We start from the raw sequence: 20,642 nt of genomic DNA, 5'->3' as shown, positions 1-20,642 counted from the left end.
TTATTTTATTTGGGAGAGTGTGAGCAGGGAAGACAGGCAGAGGGAGAGAGAGAGAGAATCCCAAGCAGCCTCCATGTTCAGTGAGAAACCTGATATAGGGCTTGATAACAGACCCTGGGATCATGACCTGATCTAAAATGAAGAGTCAGACACTCAACTGAGTCACCTAGGCACCCCGCCTTCACAGCTTTTAAATTCAGAACATCTGTCTAGTTTTTTTTTTTTTTTACATTTATTTATTTTTGAGAAACAGAGTGAGACAAAGCGTGAATGGGGGAGGGGCAGAGAGAGTAGGAGACACAGAATCCGAAGCAGGCTCCAGGCTCTGAGCAAGCGGTCAGCACAGAGCCTGATGCGGGGCTCGACCCCATGAACTGTGAGATCATGACCTGAGCCGAAGTTGGACACTCAACTGACTGAGCCACCTAGGCGCCCCTAGTTGTTTTTTTTTTTTAAGGCATAATATTTTTATTCTAAATAATTAATGCAACTGAGACTATGAGCAGTTGGGCCTTATGAATGCTTTAGTGTGTAGAAAAATCTTTTTAACACATATGTATATATATCCTTCATGTTCTTTTCTCTGTATGCTTAGCTTCAAATTGTTTTGTTAGACCTCTTCATTTTCTGTATACTTCTGTCATTAATAGAAGTTGACTTTCATTTTGAGACTAGTTTTGGAATAGAAACAATATTTTCACCATTGCAGAAGAATTATACTTTATGTGTCAAAGACAAATAGCATGCAATAAATGTGCACTGTAATGTGGATGTTGGACTCTCAGTAGGGCTTGCTTACTAGACAGGTGACTTGCTCCTGAAACCAGTCTAGCTGTAAGCATGATCCAGATCCTCACCTCACCAAAATCACAATGTGTCTGTCATTAATTAAAGCAAGCAAACAAATAACAAAATGTTGTGGTATAATATTCATAGAGCAAAGAACACAAATCATAAAAGTTCATGAACTTGCACATAATGAATACACCCATTAAACCAACACTCAGGTTAAGAAAACAATATAACTTCAGTAGCCTTCTTCTAGTTATTATCTCCTCATGCTCTAGGATAACTCAGTACGTTGAATCTAACCTATATTTTTGCCTGTTTTTAAACATTACGTGCAGGAAACCATACCGTAGGCTTTAAAAAAAATGTTTATTTTTGAGAGAGTGTGTACATGTGTGGGGGAGGGGTAGAGAGAGAGGGAGACAGAGGATCCAAAGCTGGCTCTGCTCAGTGAGCAGCCCAACATGGGCTTGAGCCCAGAACTGTGATATGACCTGAGCTGAAGTTGGATGCTTAACCAACTGAGCCACCCAGGCGCCCTTGGTAGGCTTTCAAAAAAAATTGTGGTTAAATATATAACATAAGATTTATTTTTTTTAGTCATTTGTAAGTGTAGAATTCAGTGGCATTAAGTACATTCACATTGTGCACCATCACTGCCATCTATCTCTAGAATTTTTTCATTTTCTTGAACTAAAACTCCCTACCAATTAAACATGAACTCTTCATACCCCTCTTCCTCCAGTCCTTGGCAACCATCATTCTACTTTCTATCTCTGTGGATTTGACTGTTCTAGCTACCTCATATAAGTATAGTCCTATAATAATTAGTCCCTTTGTGTCTGGTTTATATTAGCATAATGACTTCAGGGTTTATCCACGTTATAGTGTGTGTCAGAATTTCCTGCCTTCTTAAGACTGAATAAATTGTTGTTTGCATATACCATCTTTTGTTTATCTGTCAGTGGACATTTGGGTTGTTTCCACCTTTTGGCTGTTGTGAATGGTGTAGCTGTGAACATGAATATACAAATGTCTGTTCAAGTTCCTGCTTTCAGTTCTTTTGCGTATACATCCAAAAGTACAATTGCTGGATCAAATAGCAATTTTATTTTTAATTTTTTGAGGATGTGGTAGGCTTTTGTCATATGTATTTTGTGACCTTATAAATTTCCTTACCACTGTAGGAAGTTTTCTTTTTAAAGAATGGAGAGGATTTTCTATATACGGTCATTTGTCTGTGATAAAAGATATCTTACCTACTAACTTAGGACTTTTTTCTTGCTTTCTCACATTGGCTAGGATCTCCCATGCAGTGTTGAATAGAACTGGTGATAAGAAACATTTTTGCTTTGTTCTCAACCTTAGGAAGAAAGTACTTGCTCTTTCACTATTAAGTATAGTGTTAGTGTAGGTTTTTTAAATAGATTTCTTTCATCAAATTATGGAATTTTATTTTTTCCTAGTGTGGTAAAATTTTGTTTTGTCACAGGTGTTAAATATTGTCAGCTACTTTTTTTTTTTAACGTTTTATTTTTATTTTTGAGACAGAGCATGAACGGGGGAGGGTCAGAGAGAGAGGGAGACACAGAATCCGAAACAGGCTCCAGGCTCTGAGCAGTCAGCACAGAGCCCGACGCGGGGCTCGAACCCACGGACTGCGAGATCGTGACCTGAGCTGAAGTCGGACGCCCAACCGACTGAGCCACCCAGGCGCCCCTGTCAGCTACTTTTTTTTAAATGTTTATTTATTTTGAGAGAGAGTGTGCATGAGTGACTGGGTGAGGGGCATAGAGAGAGAGGGAGGAAGAGAATCCCAAGGAGGCTCTGTACTGTCAACGCAGAGTCCAACGTGAACAGATCTCACGAACTGTGAGATTGTGACCTGAGCTGAGATCAAGAGTCGGCTGCTTAACTGATTGAGCCACCAAGGTGCCTCAGATACTTTGTTTTGAAGTGTGTTTGTTTGTTTGTTTATTTATTTATTTATTTATTTAGTAATGTCTACAACAAATGTGGGGCTTGAACTTAGAATCCTGAGATCAGATATGTTTTTTATTTAAGTGAGATGATCATATAGATTCTCTCCATTATTTTGTTGTTATGGTAAATTACACTGATTTCTTGATGTTAAATCACCATTGCTGGAAAAAACCTCACTTGGTCATGATGTGTTATCTTTTTTATAATATGTATATATGTGTATATATATGTGTATACATACACACAAACACACATGCACATATATACATATATTCCTGGACTTGATTTTGTTAAGGACTTTTGCATCCATATTTATGAGGAAAATTAGTTCAGATCTGGAGAAATTGTGGACCTATCTTTTCCATGTCAGTGAGGTGAGTCAGCAGATCAGTGACAATGTATATGAGCTACAGTAGCACCTTGTGCCATACTTAGACTTTTTGAGGGCAATAATGCCTGCTGCTTTTCATCTGCCTTCTTTTTTTTCTTTTTTATTAAATTTTTTTTTTTCAACGTTTATTTATTTTTGGGACAGAGAGAGACAGAGCATGAACGGGGGAGGGGCAGAGAGAGAGGGAGACACAGAATCGGAAACAGGCTCCAGGCTCTGAGCCATCAGCCCAGAGCCCGACGCGGGGCTTGAACTCCCGGACCGCGAGATCGTGACCTGGCTGAAGTCAGACGCTTAACTGACTGCGCCACCCAGGCGCCCCTGCCTTCTTTTTTTTCTTATGGCCACTCTTGACCTGAAACCCTTCAGGGAAGAAATTTTCAGAAATGTAGTTTCAGCTTAGGTAAATCTGAGTCATCTTGGCCATACATTCTATATTCTTTTTTTCTTGTTGTTCTAGGGATTATAATATATTTGGCTTACTTAGCACAGTCTGTCTTGAATTCTACCACTTTATGTATAGTAGTATAAAAACTTTATAAGGGTATTTCCATTTATTCTGTCCTAGTCTTTGTTTTATTCTTGTCACGTATTTTACTTCTACATGTTATAAACCTCACAATTCATTGCTCTTGTTTTAGTTAGCTTTAAAGAATTAATTGTTTTTTAAAGAACATAAGAAACAAGAAGTGTCTTGTATTTACCCACATACTTACCATTTTTGGCACTCTATACATTAAAGGTTCTATCTGGTATCACTTCCCTTCAGCATGAAAAACTTTTTACTGTTAACAGTAAATTTGATTCTTCTTTTCCCTATATTTGGTGTACCCTTCTGTTAGAAATTTAAGTTATACTAATGTGATTAGCTTGATTGATACTTTTGCTGCTGATAGTTTACTCTTTTTTAAAAAAAAAATATTTATTTTGAGAGGAGGAGAGAGCTCACTCGGGTGGGGGTGGGAGGGGAGTGGCAGAGAGAAAGATTCCCAAGCAGGCTCTTGGTCTGAGCTCTAAGCCAACATGGGGCAGGCTTGATCTCACCAACCATGATATCGTGACCTGACCTGAATTCAAGAGTTCAAGCCCCACGTTTGGCATGGAGTCTACTTAAAAACAAAAAACAAAAAAACCAGAAAACAAACTGGGTTGATGATTGATAGTATTTCCCAATAGCAAACTGCTGTTTGGCAAAATGTGTACACATCTGCACTGTGGGACTGTTTGGCATTTATTTGCATTTACCAACTTGTGAGTAGATTACATCAGTACAGAATTATAGGCAGCTTATTTTGGGAAATGGTAGAGACATGCTTTATTTTTCTTAGTACACACATATTGTCAATAAAAGCATCTATGTAGGTTGTTAGAATAGACTAATGATGTTAAGAAGAACAATAACACAGCAACCAGGCTTAGTAAAATTTAAAATAGTATATAATTCAGTAGCCCTGATTTTTGTTTTTATTTATTTGTGTGTGTATGTGTATATGTAAGTAAGTAAGCAATCCTCTGTGCCCAATGTGGGGCTTAAACTCACAACCCTGAGATCAAGAGTTGCATGCTCTATCAACTGAGCCAGCCAGGTGCCCCAGTAGTTCTTTCTAACAACAGTAAAACTTTTGCAGAATTAAAGTGGTTTACCTGAAAATATCCAGCAGGGAGTTAGGAGGTGGGCAAAGCTCTCTTACCATTGTATTGGTGGTTCTGAATACACTTTAGTAAGTGTAAGAATCACCTGGGATGGTTGGTAAACTAGAGCCCTACTTCCAGAAAGTTTGATTCAGTAGTATGAGGCAGGATCTAAAAACCTGTATCTTTAAATTTCTTTTTTAATGTTTATTTGAGAGAGAGAGCAGGCGAGAGAGAGTGTGCAAGCAGGGGAGGGGTAGAGAGAGGGAGACACAGATTCTGAAGCAGGCTACAGGCTCTCAGCTGTCGGCAGAAAGCCTGATGGAGGGCTCAAACTCATGAGCCACGAGATCATGACCTGAGCCGAAGTCACACACTTAACCGACTGAGCCATCCAGGCGCCCCTAAAAACCTGTATTTCTAATAAGCATCCCAAGTAAACCTGATGCAGGAAGAATAAGGGCCATACTGTACACAATTGTTTAGTCTACCATGCTGCCTTCTATGCTGTCTGTGATAGTGACTTGTCATGTTGCTGCTCAAGCCCTTCTCTTTTCTTTCTGAAGAGACCTTCTGGAAATGATACTGTCTTACATTTGTAGTACTGACAATAATAGTCTATTCTGTGTTGTGCTCTAGTCCTCTAACCATTCTGCTTTTGAGTATCCCTTGGATATTTCTGAATTTTCTCATAGTATGGAAGATGACTCATGTATTACTCTTTTCTTTCATTTTTGACAATTCTTAATTTAAAATTTTTTCTCTGACATATATGTATGTTTTTTTTTTTTTTTAATTTGTTTTCAACATTTATTTATTTTTGGGACAGAGAGAGACAGAGCATGAACGGGGGAGGGGCAGAGAGAGAGGGAGACACAGAATCGGAAACAGGCTCCAGGCTCCGAGCCATCAGCCCAGAGCCTGACGCGGGGCTCGAACTCACGGACCGCGAGATCGTGACCTGGCTGAAGTCGGACGCTTAACCGACTGCGCCACCCAGGCGACCCATGTATGTTTTAATAAAAATGAATTATAGTTTCCTAACGTGACTGCTCTTTTGTCTTTATCTTTTCTTTCCACGTTTTCTTCTCTACCTATTCCTTCCTCCCATCACCCCTATTATGTTTCTTTTACCAAACTATGAGCTTCTTAAGCCTAGAATAGAATTGGTGCCCAATAAATGTAATGAATAAGTGAATAATGAGTCTTGTATTTTCTAAATACTATTAGTCATACGTAAGTTTCATGGCCATTGTACCCATTCATGGAAAGACATTTTTCTTAAAAACAATAATAAGGCAAAATTCAGGGTAAGAGTCAACTTACTGGAAAAAAGGAAGGCAATTAGGAAGTAGCCCTCTGAAAGCTTCAAAGATACTAATAATGATGTAATTTTCTAGTTGGTTGGTGGGTATATTATTATCAGTAGGTGTTTGGAAACTGGCTGTTCATCTTTGCTCAAATAGGGAAAAGTGAAATATAAACTACTAGGACTATTTGTAATGTAAGTGGGATGGCCTCTGAACTTGGTTGGGATGGTAGACTCTACAATGAAATCCACTAGATTTGAAAATTTGACTTAATGGAGATTGGTAGGAAACTCTCAACACAACTAAGCATTAGAAAGAGCTTAATTAAATGAGTTTTTTCACATGTTTATTTATTTTGGGGGGGGAGGGGCAGAGAAAGAGGGAGAAAGAAAATCCCAAGCAGGCTCTGTGCTAACAGTACAATGGGGCTCAATCCCACAAACTGTGAGATCATGACTTGAGCCTAAATCAAGAGTTGGATGCTTAACTGACCGAGCCACCCAGGTGTCCCTTAACTAAGTAAGTTTTTAAAAGTTGTAATAAAATATACATACCATTAAATTTTTCATTTCACCACGTTTAGATTTACAGTGCTGTGGCATTAAGTACATTGACATTGCTGTGTAACCATCATACCATTCATCTCCAGAACTTTTTAATCTTCCCAAACTGAAACCCCGTACCTATTAAATAATAGCTCCTCACTCCCTCATTTCCCCAGCCTCTGGTAATAACCATTCTACTTTTTGTCTCTATGAATTTGACTACTCTAGGTACCTCTTATAAATGGAATCATACAATATTTTTCCTTTTGTGTCTGACTTATTTTACTTAGCATAATGTCTTGAGTTCATCCATGTTGTAGCATGTGGTACAGTTTCCATCTCTTCCAGGGCTGAATATGTTCTGTTATATGTATATACTCCATTTGTTCATCTGTCAGTGGATACTTAGGTTACTTCCATGTCTTGGTTATTGTGAATAATGGTGGTATGGAAATGAATGTATGAAGATCTGTTTGAGTTTCTGCTTTCAGTCCTTTGGGTATATACCCAGAATTAGAAATGCAGGATCAAATGGTAAGTCTGTGTCTGATTTTTTGAGGACTTCCATACTTAAACAGAAATTTTACACAGTTTTCATTTATACAACTAATTTTGTGAGGTTCCAGGGGAGAAAGTTGCAGGAAATAGCCTATATCTACAGTTTTTTAAGAGAGCAAGCTGGAAGCCAAGCCAGACTATATAGAATGGAGTAGAGACTATTCCTTTGTCTTTCTTTGTTCTAGAAAGCCAGGGAGACTTAAACTCTGTAGTAGTTAGTATCTGTTGCTGCTACTGGATTTATCAGTAGAGATATATTACCACATAACTAACATGGTTGTTTGACAAATGGAGTCCTTCCTATTCTATCCCCTCCTCCCTTTAAATGCTCTGTTACACCTACAGTTCTCTACTTATTGCAATTTCTTTTTTCTTTTAAAAACTTTTAGTATTTATTTGTTTTTTGAGACAGAGAGAGCATGAGTATGGGAGTGGTAGAGAGAGAGAGGGGGGAAGACACAGAATCCGAAACAGGTTCCAGCCTCCGAGCTGTCAGCCAGCACAGAGCCCGACATGGGTTCAAACTCAGTAACTGTGAGATCATGACCTGAGCTGAAGTCGAGAGCTTAACAGACTGAGCCACCCAGACACCCCTGCAATTTTAGTTATTTATTTATTTGTTTGTTTGTTTATTGTAATTTCTATTAGGTATCCAAATATTCCAACAATTTTTTCTTACAAGACCAGAATTTTTGCTAGTGCACGCACAGTGATACAATTCCTGAATATGCAAAAGATGTGTTATTTAATTCCTTTGAAAGGCATTTATTATGACGAATTATACTAGAGTTAGTTACAGGGACTAGAGCTACAAAAATGAGTAAATGTTTACTCATATCTTTGAGAAGACAATATATAAGCAAATGATTAGGATATAGTATGCTAATTATTATATATGTATATATATCTCAGGAATTTTGAGATACGCATACAGTTCTACACTTGATCTTAGCCAAAAGGCCGAGAAGCGATGATACGCATACAGTTCTAAGAAAACATAAGTAATTTTTTTAGGGGTTAAGGCTAAGGATGGTTAGGGAAGGGAAAGTTTTACAGAATGAGGTGTCTTGAGTAATAGAAAAGATGTGAAAGGCACTTTAAACATAGGAACTAACTTGAATAAAAGGTGGGAGTAGCTAGAAAATGCATTAGATATGAGCAAATATTATTTATGTGCTTGGGCTAAAAAGATGTCTAAGACATGGTTCCTATATTTCAGAAATCTAGTAGGATAGAAGAGAGATTTAGAAACAAATGATTATATAATCATTCTATATAGTCTAATAAATGCCCAGATTTCATTGGAAAGTAGAGAGAAAAGGACCTCAAGTATCAGAAATAATTGCCAAAGTTTAGTTTACTTGGATACCTGAGTTGACTGGATCTCTGTGTCACATATTTTGTCTGATTTTTAAATTTGTTTCATCAGACAAGAGGATAAATCCAGTCACTGTTACTCAATCTTTGAGAATCCTTTAAACATCTTTTGTCATTGTAGTTAAATAATAATGTAAGATATTTACATGGTTACACTGAAATCTATGCATCAAAGTATATTCAAAGCATTCTAGCTTATTTTCTTTTCCCTTTTGTCTTTCTCGCCCTTTTTTTAAACATTAAAAAAGTCCTCTATTTTTCTATTGAAAAAATAAAAGTGAATATGTTTATGTTTTTATATTATCAGGCTTTTTTTAAATTAAAAAACTTTTTTTAAAATTTATTTTTGAGAGCATGTGAGCAGGGGAGGGGCAGAAAGAGAGGGACAGAAGATTTAAAACTGGCTTTGTGCTGACAGCAGTGAGCCCAGTGTGGGGCTTGAACTCACCAACTGCAAGATCATGACCTAAGCCAAAGTTGGACACTCAACCGACTGAGCCACCTGAGTGTCCCTGTATTCTTTTCAGTCTTAAATGATAGTGTAGTCTTGGCTTCAGGAGTAGAATCCAGTGATTCATCACTTACATATAACACCCAGAGCTCATTCCAACAAGTGCCCCCCTTTTTTTTAATTAAAAAAATTTTTTTAATGTTTATTTTTGAGAGAGCACAAGGGAGGGGCAGAGAGAGAGAGAGGGAGACACAGAATCTGAAGCAGGCTTCAGACTCTGAGCTGTCAGCACAGAGCCTGTGTGGGGCTCGAACTTACAAACCATGAGATCATGACCTGAGCTGAAGTCTGATGGTTAATTGACTGAGCCACCTAGGCGCCCCCAACAGGTACCCTTCTTAATGCCCATTTTCTCCACCCCCATCAACTCTCAGTTCTCTGTATTTAAGAGTCTTTTATGGTTTGCCCCCTTCTCTGTTTTTATCTTATTTTTCCTACCCTTCCCCTATGATCATCTCTTAAATTCCTCAGATTACACATATGAATGAAATCATGTGATATTTATCTTTCTCTGACTGACTTAATTTTGCTTAGCTTAATACCCTCCAGTTCCATGACGTTATTGCAAATGGCAAGATTTCATTCTTTTTGATCACCAAGTAATATTCCATTGTATATATATGCCATACCTTCTTAATCCATTCATCAGTTGATGGACATTTGGGCTCTTTCCATAATTTGGCTATTGTTGATAGTGTTGTTATAAACATTGGGGTGCATGTACCCCTTTGGATCAGCATTTTTGTATCCTTTGGATAAATTGAAAGTAGTGCAGTTGCTGGGTCCTAGGGTAGTTCTATTTTTAATTTTTTGAGGAACCTCCACATTGTTTTTCAGAGCGGCTGCACCAGTTTGCATTCCCACCAACAGTGCAAGAGGGTTCTCCTTTCTCCACGTCCTTGCCAACATTTCTTGTTGCCTGAGTTGTTAATTTTAGCCTTTCTGACAGGTGTAAGGTGGGTATCTCATTGTGGTTTTGATATGTATTTCCCTGATGATGAGCAGTGTTGAACGTTTTTTCATGTGTCTGTTAGCCATCTGAATATCTCATTTGAGAAAGTGTCTATTCATGTCTTCTGCCCATTTCTTCACTAGATTATCTGTTTTTTGGAAGTTGAGCTTAGTAAGTTTTTTTTTTTATTTTTTATAGATTTTGGATACTAACCCTTTATTAGACATGTCATTTGTAAATATCTTTTCCCATTCCATCAATTACCTTTTAGTTTTGCTGTTTCCTTCAATGTACAGAAGCTTTTTATCTTGATGAGGTCCCAATAGTTCATTTTTGCTTTTATTTCCCTTGCTGCTGGAGACATGTCTAGTAAGAAGTTGCTGTGGCCGAGGTCAAAGAGGTTTCTGCCTGCATTCTCCTGTAGGATTTTCATGGTTTCCTGTCTCATATTTAGGTCTTTCCTCCATTTTGAGTTTATTTTTGTTATGGTGTAAGAAAGTGGTCCAGGTTCATTCTTCTGCATGTTGCTGTCCAGTTCTCCCAGCACCATTTGCTAAAGAGACCTTTTTTCTACTGGATGCTCTTTCCTGCTTTGTCAAAGATTAGTTGGCCATATATTTGTGGGTCCATTTCTGGATTCTCTATACTATTCCATTGATCTGTGTGTCTGTTTTTGTGCCAAGACTGTACTGTTTTGATGATTACAGCTTTGTAATACGGGCAAAAGTCTGGGATTGTGATGCCTCCAACTTTGGTTTTCTTTTTCAACATTCCTTTGGCTATTTGGGGTCTTTTGTGGTTCCATACAAATTTTAGGATTGTTCTAGCTCTGTGAAGAATGCTGGTGTTCTTTTGATTGGGATTTCCTTGAACATGTAGATTGCTTTGGGTAGAATTGACATTTTAATAATCTTTGTTCTTTTGATCTATGAGCATGGAATGTTTTTCTATTTCTTTGTATGTTGTTCAGTGTCTTTCTTAAGGTTTCTATAATTTCCAACATACAGATATTTTACATCTTTGGCTAGGTTTATTCCTAGATATTTTATGTTTTTTGATGCAATTGTAAATGGGATCGATTCCTTGATATTGTTTTCTGTTGTTTCATGATTGGTGTATAGAAATGCGACTGATTTCTGTACATTGATTTTATATCCTCCTACTTTGCTGAGTTCATGTATCAGCAATGGCAGTCTTTTGGTGGAGGCTTTGGAGTTTTCCGTGTAGAGTATCATGTCATCTGCAAAGAGTGTAAGTTTGACTTCTTTGCCAGTTTGGATGCCTTTTTTTTTTGTCATTATTGTCTTATTGCTGAGACTAGGACTTCTAGTACTATGTTGAACAACAGTGGTGAGAGTGGACATCTGTGTTGTGTTCCTGATCTCAGTGGGTAAAGCTCTCAGTTTTTTCTCTAATAAAGTTCATTTGAGCATGAATTCCATGTGCATATGAGAGTAGAAAAATTGAAAAAAGAAGAAACCTTAAATATTGAGGTAAGCTTATCAGTTTCATTTTTCGCATATGCTTTCCTCTCTCTTCTCTCCCCAATTGTTTTACATTATCTGCAATTTTCTCTCCCTAGATTTTATTTCTCAGTGCTTTTTATTTTATTTATCCTATAATTCTCCTTTTTAGTGGGGTCTTTGTCTGGTTTTAGAATCAAGGTAATGCTGGCTTCATAGAATGTTCCCAACATTTCATTTCCCCCTTCCCTGCTTTAGTCCTTAATTTATCACAGTCTTTAAATATGTGTATTTAAAATACTTACCTTGTTTGTTGTTTGTATTGCCCTTTTACAATGCATGTGTAATGAGAGCAGAGTTTTCCGTATTTTTATTCACTGTGTCTCTTGGATCAAGAACACAGTTGATGCTCAATAAATATTTGTTGAATGGATAAATGGAGGCATGAAGTGAAATAAAGTTGGGGAGACCTGTCACTCGTTAATGTTTTTACATACCTGTTTTTGTTGTTGTTGAGGTATACTTTTTATAAAATAAAATGCACAGATTTTAAGAGTACAGTTTTAAAAATTTCAACAAAAGTATATTCATGAAATCATAACTCCAATTAAGATAACATTCCTGGGGCACCTGGGTGGCTCAGTTGGTTGAGTGTCCCAACTCTTGATTTTGGCCCAGGTCATGATCACAGGGTCATGGGATTAAGCCCGAGAGAGATTCTCTCTCTCTCTCTCTCTCTCTCTCTTCCCCTGCCTCTGTCCCCTGCTTGCTCACTCTCTCTCTCTCTCTCTAAGAAGAAAAAAGATACAGAACATTCCTATCACCCTAAAATTTTCCTCATGTCTTTTCCTGTCATTTCTCCAACCTCTAGAGAAGCAACTGCTGTTTTCATTTCTGTCACCATAGATTAGTTTTTTCTGCTTTTGAATATCATGTATATGGAATCATATAGCATATATTTTCTTATTTCCTTTTTGTACTCAACATAGCGTTTATGAGATTTATCCATGTTGATGCATGAATCAGAAATGCATTCCTTTTTACTACTGAGGTAGTATTCTGTTGTACAAATATATCACAATTCATTTATTCATTTGTTGCTGGATATTTGGGTTGGTTACTTTTTGACTCTTGTGGATAAAGCTGATATTAACATTCTTATATAAATCTGTGGATATTTCATTTTATGAAAATTTTTACTTCTCTTGAATAAATATTTAGGAGTGGCATTGCTAGGGGGCGCCTGGGTGGCTCAGTCAGGTTAAGCGTCCAACTTCGGCTCAGGTCAGGATCTTGCAGTTTGTGAGTTCAAGCTCTGTGTCGGGCTCTGTGCTGACAGCTTGGAGCCTGGAGCCTGCTTCAGATTCTGTGTCTCCCTCTCTCTCTGTTCCTACCCCACTTGCACTCAGTGTCTCTCTCTCTCTCAAAAATAAATAAAGATTAAAAAAAAGTGGCATTTCTAGGTCATAAGGTAACATATTACCTATTTAGGAAAGTTCCCAGTGGTTATTCAAAGTGGTTTACCATTTTAAAATTCCCCCCAATAGTGTATGAAACTTACTAGTTATAAAGTGTTTTGTTTTATTTTATTTTTTTGTTTGTTTGAAAGTTTGTTGACTTGTAAGTGTTCTTTCTAAGAGGCACTGTGGTAGGGAGAAAGAATGAGGAATTAGGTCAAGGTTGGAAAAATGTTCTAAGTGTTAAAGCAATCTTGTTCTCTGACAACCATTCTCCGAACTAGGGATGGGGGGAATATGTATATATCTTCTCAATATCTTGGATAGAACTATAGATGGAGTTTTTCCCTCTGTGCAATATTTATCTACTTCATGAAGATTAGAATTGGTATGTAGTTTGCCAGTGAGACGGTGTCATAGGAAGCTCAAATCATCTATTCTCATGGACACATCAAATCTACAGCCATATATGGAAAAATTTCCTTTGAAAGAAATCCATAAATGAGCTGAGTGACTCCTACTCATTGGGCAAATGAGATAAAATTCATCAAAAAGGTTAGGAGAGCCTGAGACACAATCTAACCATAAAACCTGCCCTTGGTTAGCAACACACCTGGGGGAGAAATGAAGAAGTCCCAGCTTTTCCCTGACAAGAAAAGGGTTTTGGAGCCCATATCTGGTGCCTCAGTTTTTAAGACTTCCACCTGAGGGATGTGCCCTTAAAACATCCTGCTTTGAGAAAATGGGTTTGTGTCCATGAGACCCACAAGGCTATAGTGAACTCAGAGACAGTTTTTGAAGGGCTTTTGTTGACTCACTGTGGCTAACCCCCCAGGGCCAAAAACACAGGTAGCAGACTGAAACATGCTCAGGCCTTCCACGAAAGAGCCCTATTTCCTTATCTTAGAAGCTTCAGTCTGAGGGGTAGGTTTCTAATTTAAGACCTATCTAGGGACTAACTGCCTCCCTAGGGGTCTCTCCAGAGACCACAGAGGCTAGCAGGCACCATCTTCCTGCTCTTCCTCTGCCCCACTCCAGGTCCTTGGTGTTTTAGAAAGGAGCTCATGCACACATCTGGCAGCATGGTTTTTGCAGCTGCAAATCAGGGGATGCCCCTTGATCGCCTGGCTCTCGTAGCCAGCATGGCTTGCATTCATGAGTCACATCTGACAGTAACAAACAAAAACAGTTTTCAACCAGCATTCCTCCAGGTCACAGTGCTGAGGCAGCAGATAGAAATGCCTAGACTTTCTGTGAAGGAGACCTATTTGCTTATCATACATAATACTACAGCCTGAGGGGTAGGCTTTTATTTTAACACATATCAAGGAGCCAACTGCATTACTCTTTAGAGAATGGGGAAGCCAGTGAGTGCCATCTTCATGCTTACCCCTCTGCCTTGTACCAGATCACTGGTGGATCCATGCAAGGAGCTTGTGTGCTCATCTGGCACCCAGCTTTTGTGGCTGTTGTCCAGAGACACCTATGATGATAGCCTGGCTCTGGTGGCCAGCAGAGCTTGTGTTCATGGGTCACATGGGATGGTAGCAAAGAAACAGTTCTTAACTGGGTATCACCCCAGTGCAGACACATGTACCTATCCTCTAGTCTTTTCCTAAAAGAGATATATTTACTGGGTATATTTATATATCCTGAAGGGGATATATTTAACAGCTGCTGCCTGAGGATCTGGTTTCTAATCAGCCTCCATGTGGCTGCTGAGACCCTCCCCTTTGGGATACTGACAGTTCTTCACACACCTTCAGCTACTGGGAGCCACTAAGAACAAAGATGTCTCCTTAGATGATCCTAAAGGTTTGAGAGACAACCAAGAGCTAGGGCAGGATTGAAACATAAAGCTTATCTTCTCTGTGAGACCACTATGTCAAGACTGGAAAAGGTGACTGTTTCATTTAATGCACAGAAACCAATCCAGAGAGGCAAGGAAAATGAACCAAAGAGTATATTCCAAGTGAAAGAAAAGGATATAACCTCAGGAACAGATCTTAATGAAACAAAGATAAGTGCTTTACCTGATAAGGAATTCAAAATAATGGTCATAGAGATGCTTACTGAGGTCAGGAAAACAACACATGACAAAGGGGGGATTTCAACAAAGAGAAAATAAAAGGAAGTACCAAAGAGAAATCAAAGAACTGAAGAATACAACAACGGAATGAAAAATTCGATAGAGGGATTCAGAAATACATGAAGTGGAAGAGAGCAAGCAGCAAATTTGAAGACACGGTGGTGGATTCATCCAGTCAGAGGGTCAAAAAGAATAAAGAATGAAAAAGAGTGATGATAACTTAAGAAACTTAAGGGACAACATAAAATCAATATTTACATTATGAGGGTCTCAGAAAGAGAAGAGAGGGAGACAAACAAGCAGAAAACTTATGGGAAAGCAATCAGGCATCCAGATGGAGTAATCCCAGAGAGTTTTAAGTAAGATCATCCAAAGAGACTTACACCAAGACACATAATAATTTAACACAAAGTTAAAGGTAAGGAGAGAAAAGTAAAAGGAGAAAAACAACTTGTTATATACATTCCCCATTGGACTGTAAGCAGATTTTTCAGCACTTTTTAGTCCAAAAGGGAGTGGCATGATGTAGTCAAAGTGGTGAAAGAAAAACTGCCAACTAGTAAAACACTCCCTGGCACAGCCGTTCTTCAGAATTGTAGAGATAAAAGAGTTTCTCAGACCACAAGAGTTGGAGGAATTCTTCAGCAGTAGATAGGCCTTTCAAGAAATGTTAAAGGAACTTCTTTAAGTGAAAAGACAGCCAGTTAGTAACAGGAAAACATATTAAAGTATAAATCTCACTGGTGAAGGTAAATAGATGGTTAAATTCAGGCTAATGTAATGGTGGAGGGTTAATCATTTATAAATCTCGCATGAAGATTAAGAGACAAAAATAGGAAAAAGGAACTATACCTACAGTAGTTTTTTAATGGAAATACAAGATGAAAAGATATAAATTGTGACATTAGAAACATAAAATGTGGGAGGGGGAAAGAGTAAAAATGTAGAGCTTTATAATGCATTCAGACTTAAGTTATTATCAACTTAAAATAGACTGTTACAAATATGTTTTATGAAAGCCTCCTGGTAAACAGAAAGCAAAAACCTGAAGTAGATACAAAGAAATAGGTATCTAAGCATACCAGTTGAGAAGATAGTCAAATCATAAAGGAAGAGAGCAATAGAAGAAGAAAGAAACAAAAGAATTACAAAATAGCCAGAAAACAACAAAATGGCAGTAAGTCTGTACCTGAATAATTACTTTAAATGTAAATAGACTAAATTCTCCAATCAAAAGACATAGAGTCACTGAATGGATGCAAAAACAAGATCCAACTATATGCTGCCTACAGGAGACTTATTCAGCTTTAGGGACACAGACTGAAAGTGAAGGGATAGGAAAAGATATTGCATGCAAGTGGAGACAGAAAGCCAGGGTTGCTATACTTAGATAAGGTAGACTCTAAGGCAAAGACTTTAATAAGACACAAAGAAGGTCATTATATAATGATAAAAGCATCAGTCCAATAGGAACAAAGATATAAGTATAAATATGTAAATATAAAAATATAAATATAAAGACATAAAGCAAAGATTATTAACAGGAGAAATAGCAATACAGTAATAGTAGGGGATTTTAATATTCTACTTCATCAGTGGATAGACTAGACAAAATCAATTAAGAAACATTGGCCTTAATATGTTAGACTAGATGGACCTAAGAGACAAGTACAGAACATTCCACCCAAAAGCAACAAAATATACATTCTTTTCAAGTGGACCATGGAACATTTTCTAGGATAAATTACTTGGTTACAAATGTGTAATAATTTTTTTTTTTTTTTTTTGGTCTTCGACACTCATCAGTAGTAGGAAAAACCAAAAAGAGCTCCATTCACAAGTGGCAGGCACCATTATTTCCTAATTCTAAATCACTAGGTAAATAAAGACTAACTTTATAGTCTTCTCTCCTTGTCACATTCTTTCCACAGCACATCATGTGGCAAATGTAATAGCCTCATTTCTGTATGACTGAGAAATATTAAGTTCCTTTTGATTATCATTGGTTTAGTATAATTACCAGCACCTTAACAACAGCAGCAATAATAGAAAAACAATATATGAAAGAATAGACAAAATATGATTATACTTGTATAAGCCTTTTACTTCCATTGTCTTGTGAAAACCAAATTAACTCACGAGGTGCTCCCTCTCTTTGGTGACATAGGCTCTAAGATGTGCCCCACTTTTTTCTCTGAGTAGTAGCTATGGCTATAATCTCATCCCTTGGGATTTTCCTCAGAAGTAGGACAGTGTCCTCATATATTATCTACATCTTTTTATAGCCCACATCCCATTACCAGCACTGCATCATGAAGCTTCTTGAAGCTATGAGTACTCCTGTTCAGTGGGCAGTCCTCTAGGAGGGGATTTCAGTATGGTGATGAAGCCCCAGCTATCCATAGAGATGGTCATGCAACAAATATAAAAATAACATTTTCTTGCTTGTTAAAGAATGTGGATTCAGACTACCTCGTACTCTTTTTCAGATCCACCATCTTTTTTCTGCTTCCTCCTCCATTCTTTAGCTGTATCACCCCTTGGGGGTAAATCATGATCTCCTCCTATTGAGTAGCTTAGTAATATTCAAACAAGATAACTCAATTGGTAATTTAAAGTGGAAAGGGAACTGGTTGGGAAAATTTAATTTGAGAAAATAGCATCTGAAACCACCATGCTATATACATAGAAATAAAGTTTATAATGTTCCATATACATCCTATTGCATATACATTATATTGTTAAGTGTCATGTATATTCTAAATACTGTAGAAGTTAGGAAGAGAGCTACATAATGATGGACAAATGGTAGCTCAGTTTTAAAGATAAGGTTAAAGAAGGAAGGGATAGACAAGAATACAGATAGGAAAATCAAAATGGATATCATAGGGTTCATATATATGTCATGTGTTGGGAGACAGAGTCAACTGTAGTCAAGTGGAATAGGTTTGCAGAAGCCAGACTATAGAGGGCTTTGAATACAGTGGAAGTTTTTTTTAAAACTTTTAATTTTGTTAGTAATCTCTACATCCAACGTGGGGCTTGAACTCACAACCCCAAGATTAAGAGTCACATTGCTGTACTGAGGCAGCCAGGCACCCCTACCATGGAAGATTTTTAAATAGAAGAGGTGAAGTGGTCAAAGCAGAATTTTACAAAGATTAATCTGATACTGGTGGACCAAAAGAGGAAAATACAAAACACACAGAGAATACTATATAACACTATTATATTTCAAATACTAGGTACTGGGAATCTAAACAAGTATAGTGATATGGAATGAAATGGATGTGAATTTCATATACATCACTAAGAAAGAGTGATTGAAATTATGTGATTGAATAGGAAAGGAAGTGGAAGTTATGTAAGAAGTGATTCAAAGGTGATTAAAGTTTGTATCTGAAAGAGTGGGAGAATGATTGTTCTAATAATATAAACAAAGAGGCCTTTAAAATGTCTTTTATCTTCAGTTTTCCTCAGGGTTCTTGTGATAGGAAGAATAATGGCCTCCTAAAGATGTTTATATCCTAATTTCAAGAATTTATGAATATGTTTCCTTACATGACAAAAGCTGCTTTTAATTTCAATATGATGAAATTAAGGGTATTTAGGTGGAGAAATGCTGCATTATCCAGATGGGCCCAATATAATCACAGGGTCCTTATACGAGTTTGGCAAGAGGGACAATTTAGAGAAGGTGACTTGACAGAAGCAGAGAGACAAAGGGTATGGAATGCAAGGCTAGGTGCCAAAGATTGAGGACAACCTCCAGAAGCCTGTAGCTTCCAGAGACAAGTAAACATTTTTTTTTTCTCAAAGCCTCCAGAAGTGAAGAAGCCTGTTTTAGGACATCTGACCTCCAGTATTGTAGGATAATAAATTTGTGTTATATTAAGTCACTAAGTTTTATAATAATTTGTTGTTAACAGCAGTAATAGTAGGAAATGAATACAGTTCCATTCTCAGCCCTCTACTTGCTCTCCTTGGGTAATGTCACCCACGCCAGTGGCTTCAATTATTTACCCATATGCTGATGACTACCAAAATTAAAATTCTAGACCCACATTTCTAACCCATGGACAGCACATTCTGAAAATCTTACAGTGTCTCAAAAATATTGTATTCAATTTGTGTAAATGTGAATAGAGCTGTTTTTCAATTCTGACTTATTCACCACTGCCACCATTCCTCCCCCACCCCTGTAATCTAAAAAAAATTGTGATAAAGAACACAAAACATGAAATTTACTATCCTAACGTCCTTGAAACTTGTTTCTCATTGTTAAAATGGGCATAATGGTATCCACTTTTTAGGGTTGTTGGGAAGATTTAATGAGAATGTAAATTGCTTGGCTTACAATAAATAACTTGTTAGCTCCAAATGGGTAAGAGTTTTATGCTGGGAATGCCAAATTGATTTTGAGTGTTCTCCATTGGCTTCATTCCCCTAGTTTGAGAATTATATCAGTTGAGTGTTAGTTGCTGAGTTCTGATAGTTAATTTTCATGTCTTATCTCTGGGTCTTAGGGTGAAAGAGAAGAAACCACCTAGAGCAGACACCTCTATGTCTGACTCAAAAGGCTATGAATAATTTGACTAGAATCGTAGCTTTGAGAAATAATTAATTCCCTGAATAATACTTAGGGAAGCAGATAACTTTGATTATTAATTTTATAACATTTATAACTCATCAAAACAACTTTCATACTTGATTTATTACGTTCATTTTGTCTAAAGAGCACAGCCATTTTTGTTAGTCATTAATAAATTGAAGGGGGGAAACAGCTAATTAAAATGAGGAAGCATTTCTTCCAGTCCAGGAGGGTGCTTTCAAAGCCCAACTGTTATATATCGATATAAAGAGGTAACAGTGTAACTAGAATATTTATTACGTAGATCTTTTGTAATATATAGTATTTTAACTGATGTTCTTTTCTGTTCTATAAATGATGCTGCAATACATTTAGTTGTCTTCTCAGGCTCTTCTTACTGTGATACTTTCTCAAGCATTCCTTGTTTTTGATGCTTTTGACAGTTTTCAAGATTACCTGTCAGGTTGTCCTTCAGGTGGGATTTGTCTGATGTTGATTAGAGTGAGGTAATGGTTTTTTGGGAGGAAAACCACAGAAGTAAATTACCATTTTCATCACAATGTATGACTTAGCATTGTTAATACTGACCTTGACCTTGGTCACCTGGCTGGGATAGAGCACCCCTCCCATTTATATACTGTACTCTTTGAAAGGAAGTCATCCCACATGTAAGGAATTATACTCTACCTTTGTGAAGGCTGAGTATATACGCAAATTATTTGGAATTCTGCGTGGGAGGTTTGCCTCTTATTTATTTGTGTGTGTGTGTGTGTGTGTGTGTGTGTGTGTGTGTGTGTGTGTGTGTGTGTTAGTACTCAGAGATATTTATTTTATACTTTGGGTTATAATCCATTAAGACTTAATTTATTTTGTTGCTCAAATGCTCCAGTTTTGAGGGAGGTCTTTTAATGAGATACTGCATCCTTCTGACATATCCCTATCATTTTGTGTGTGTGTGTGTGTGTGTGTGTGTGTGTGTGTGTGTGTGTTAATG

General features: G+C 37.4%; 1 protein-coding gene and 1 pseudogene across 1 annotated transcript in view; one reads left to right on the top strand and one right to left on the bottom strand.

Annotated features, from left to right (window-relative positions):
* Positions 1-20,642, top strand: part of FAF1 (Fas associated factor 1) — a 529,666-nt gene that overhangs the window by 23,859 nt on the left and 485,165 nt on the right. The window lies entirely within an intron of this gene.
* On the bottom strand, positions 8,032-8,180 carry LOC121027942 (uncharacterized; annotated as a pseudogene).

Source organism: Herpailurus yagouaroundi, unplaced genomic scaffold (genome assembly GCF_014898765.1).
Source record: "Herpailurus yagouaroundi ecotype Mexico unplaced genomic scaffold, PumYag 77, whole genome shotgun sequence".
In the NCBI taxonomy this organism is placed as follows: Eukaryota; Metazoa; Chordata; class Mammalia; order Carnivora; family Felidae; genus Herpailurus; species Herpailurus yagouaroundi.
Note: the sequence above shows the minus strand (reverse complement) of the source record. Positions and strands in the feature narration are given on the sequence as shown.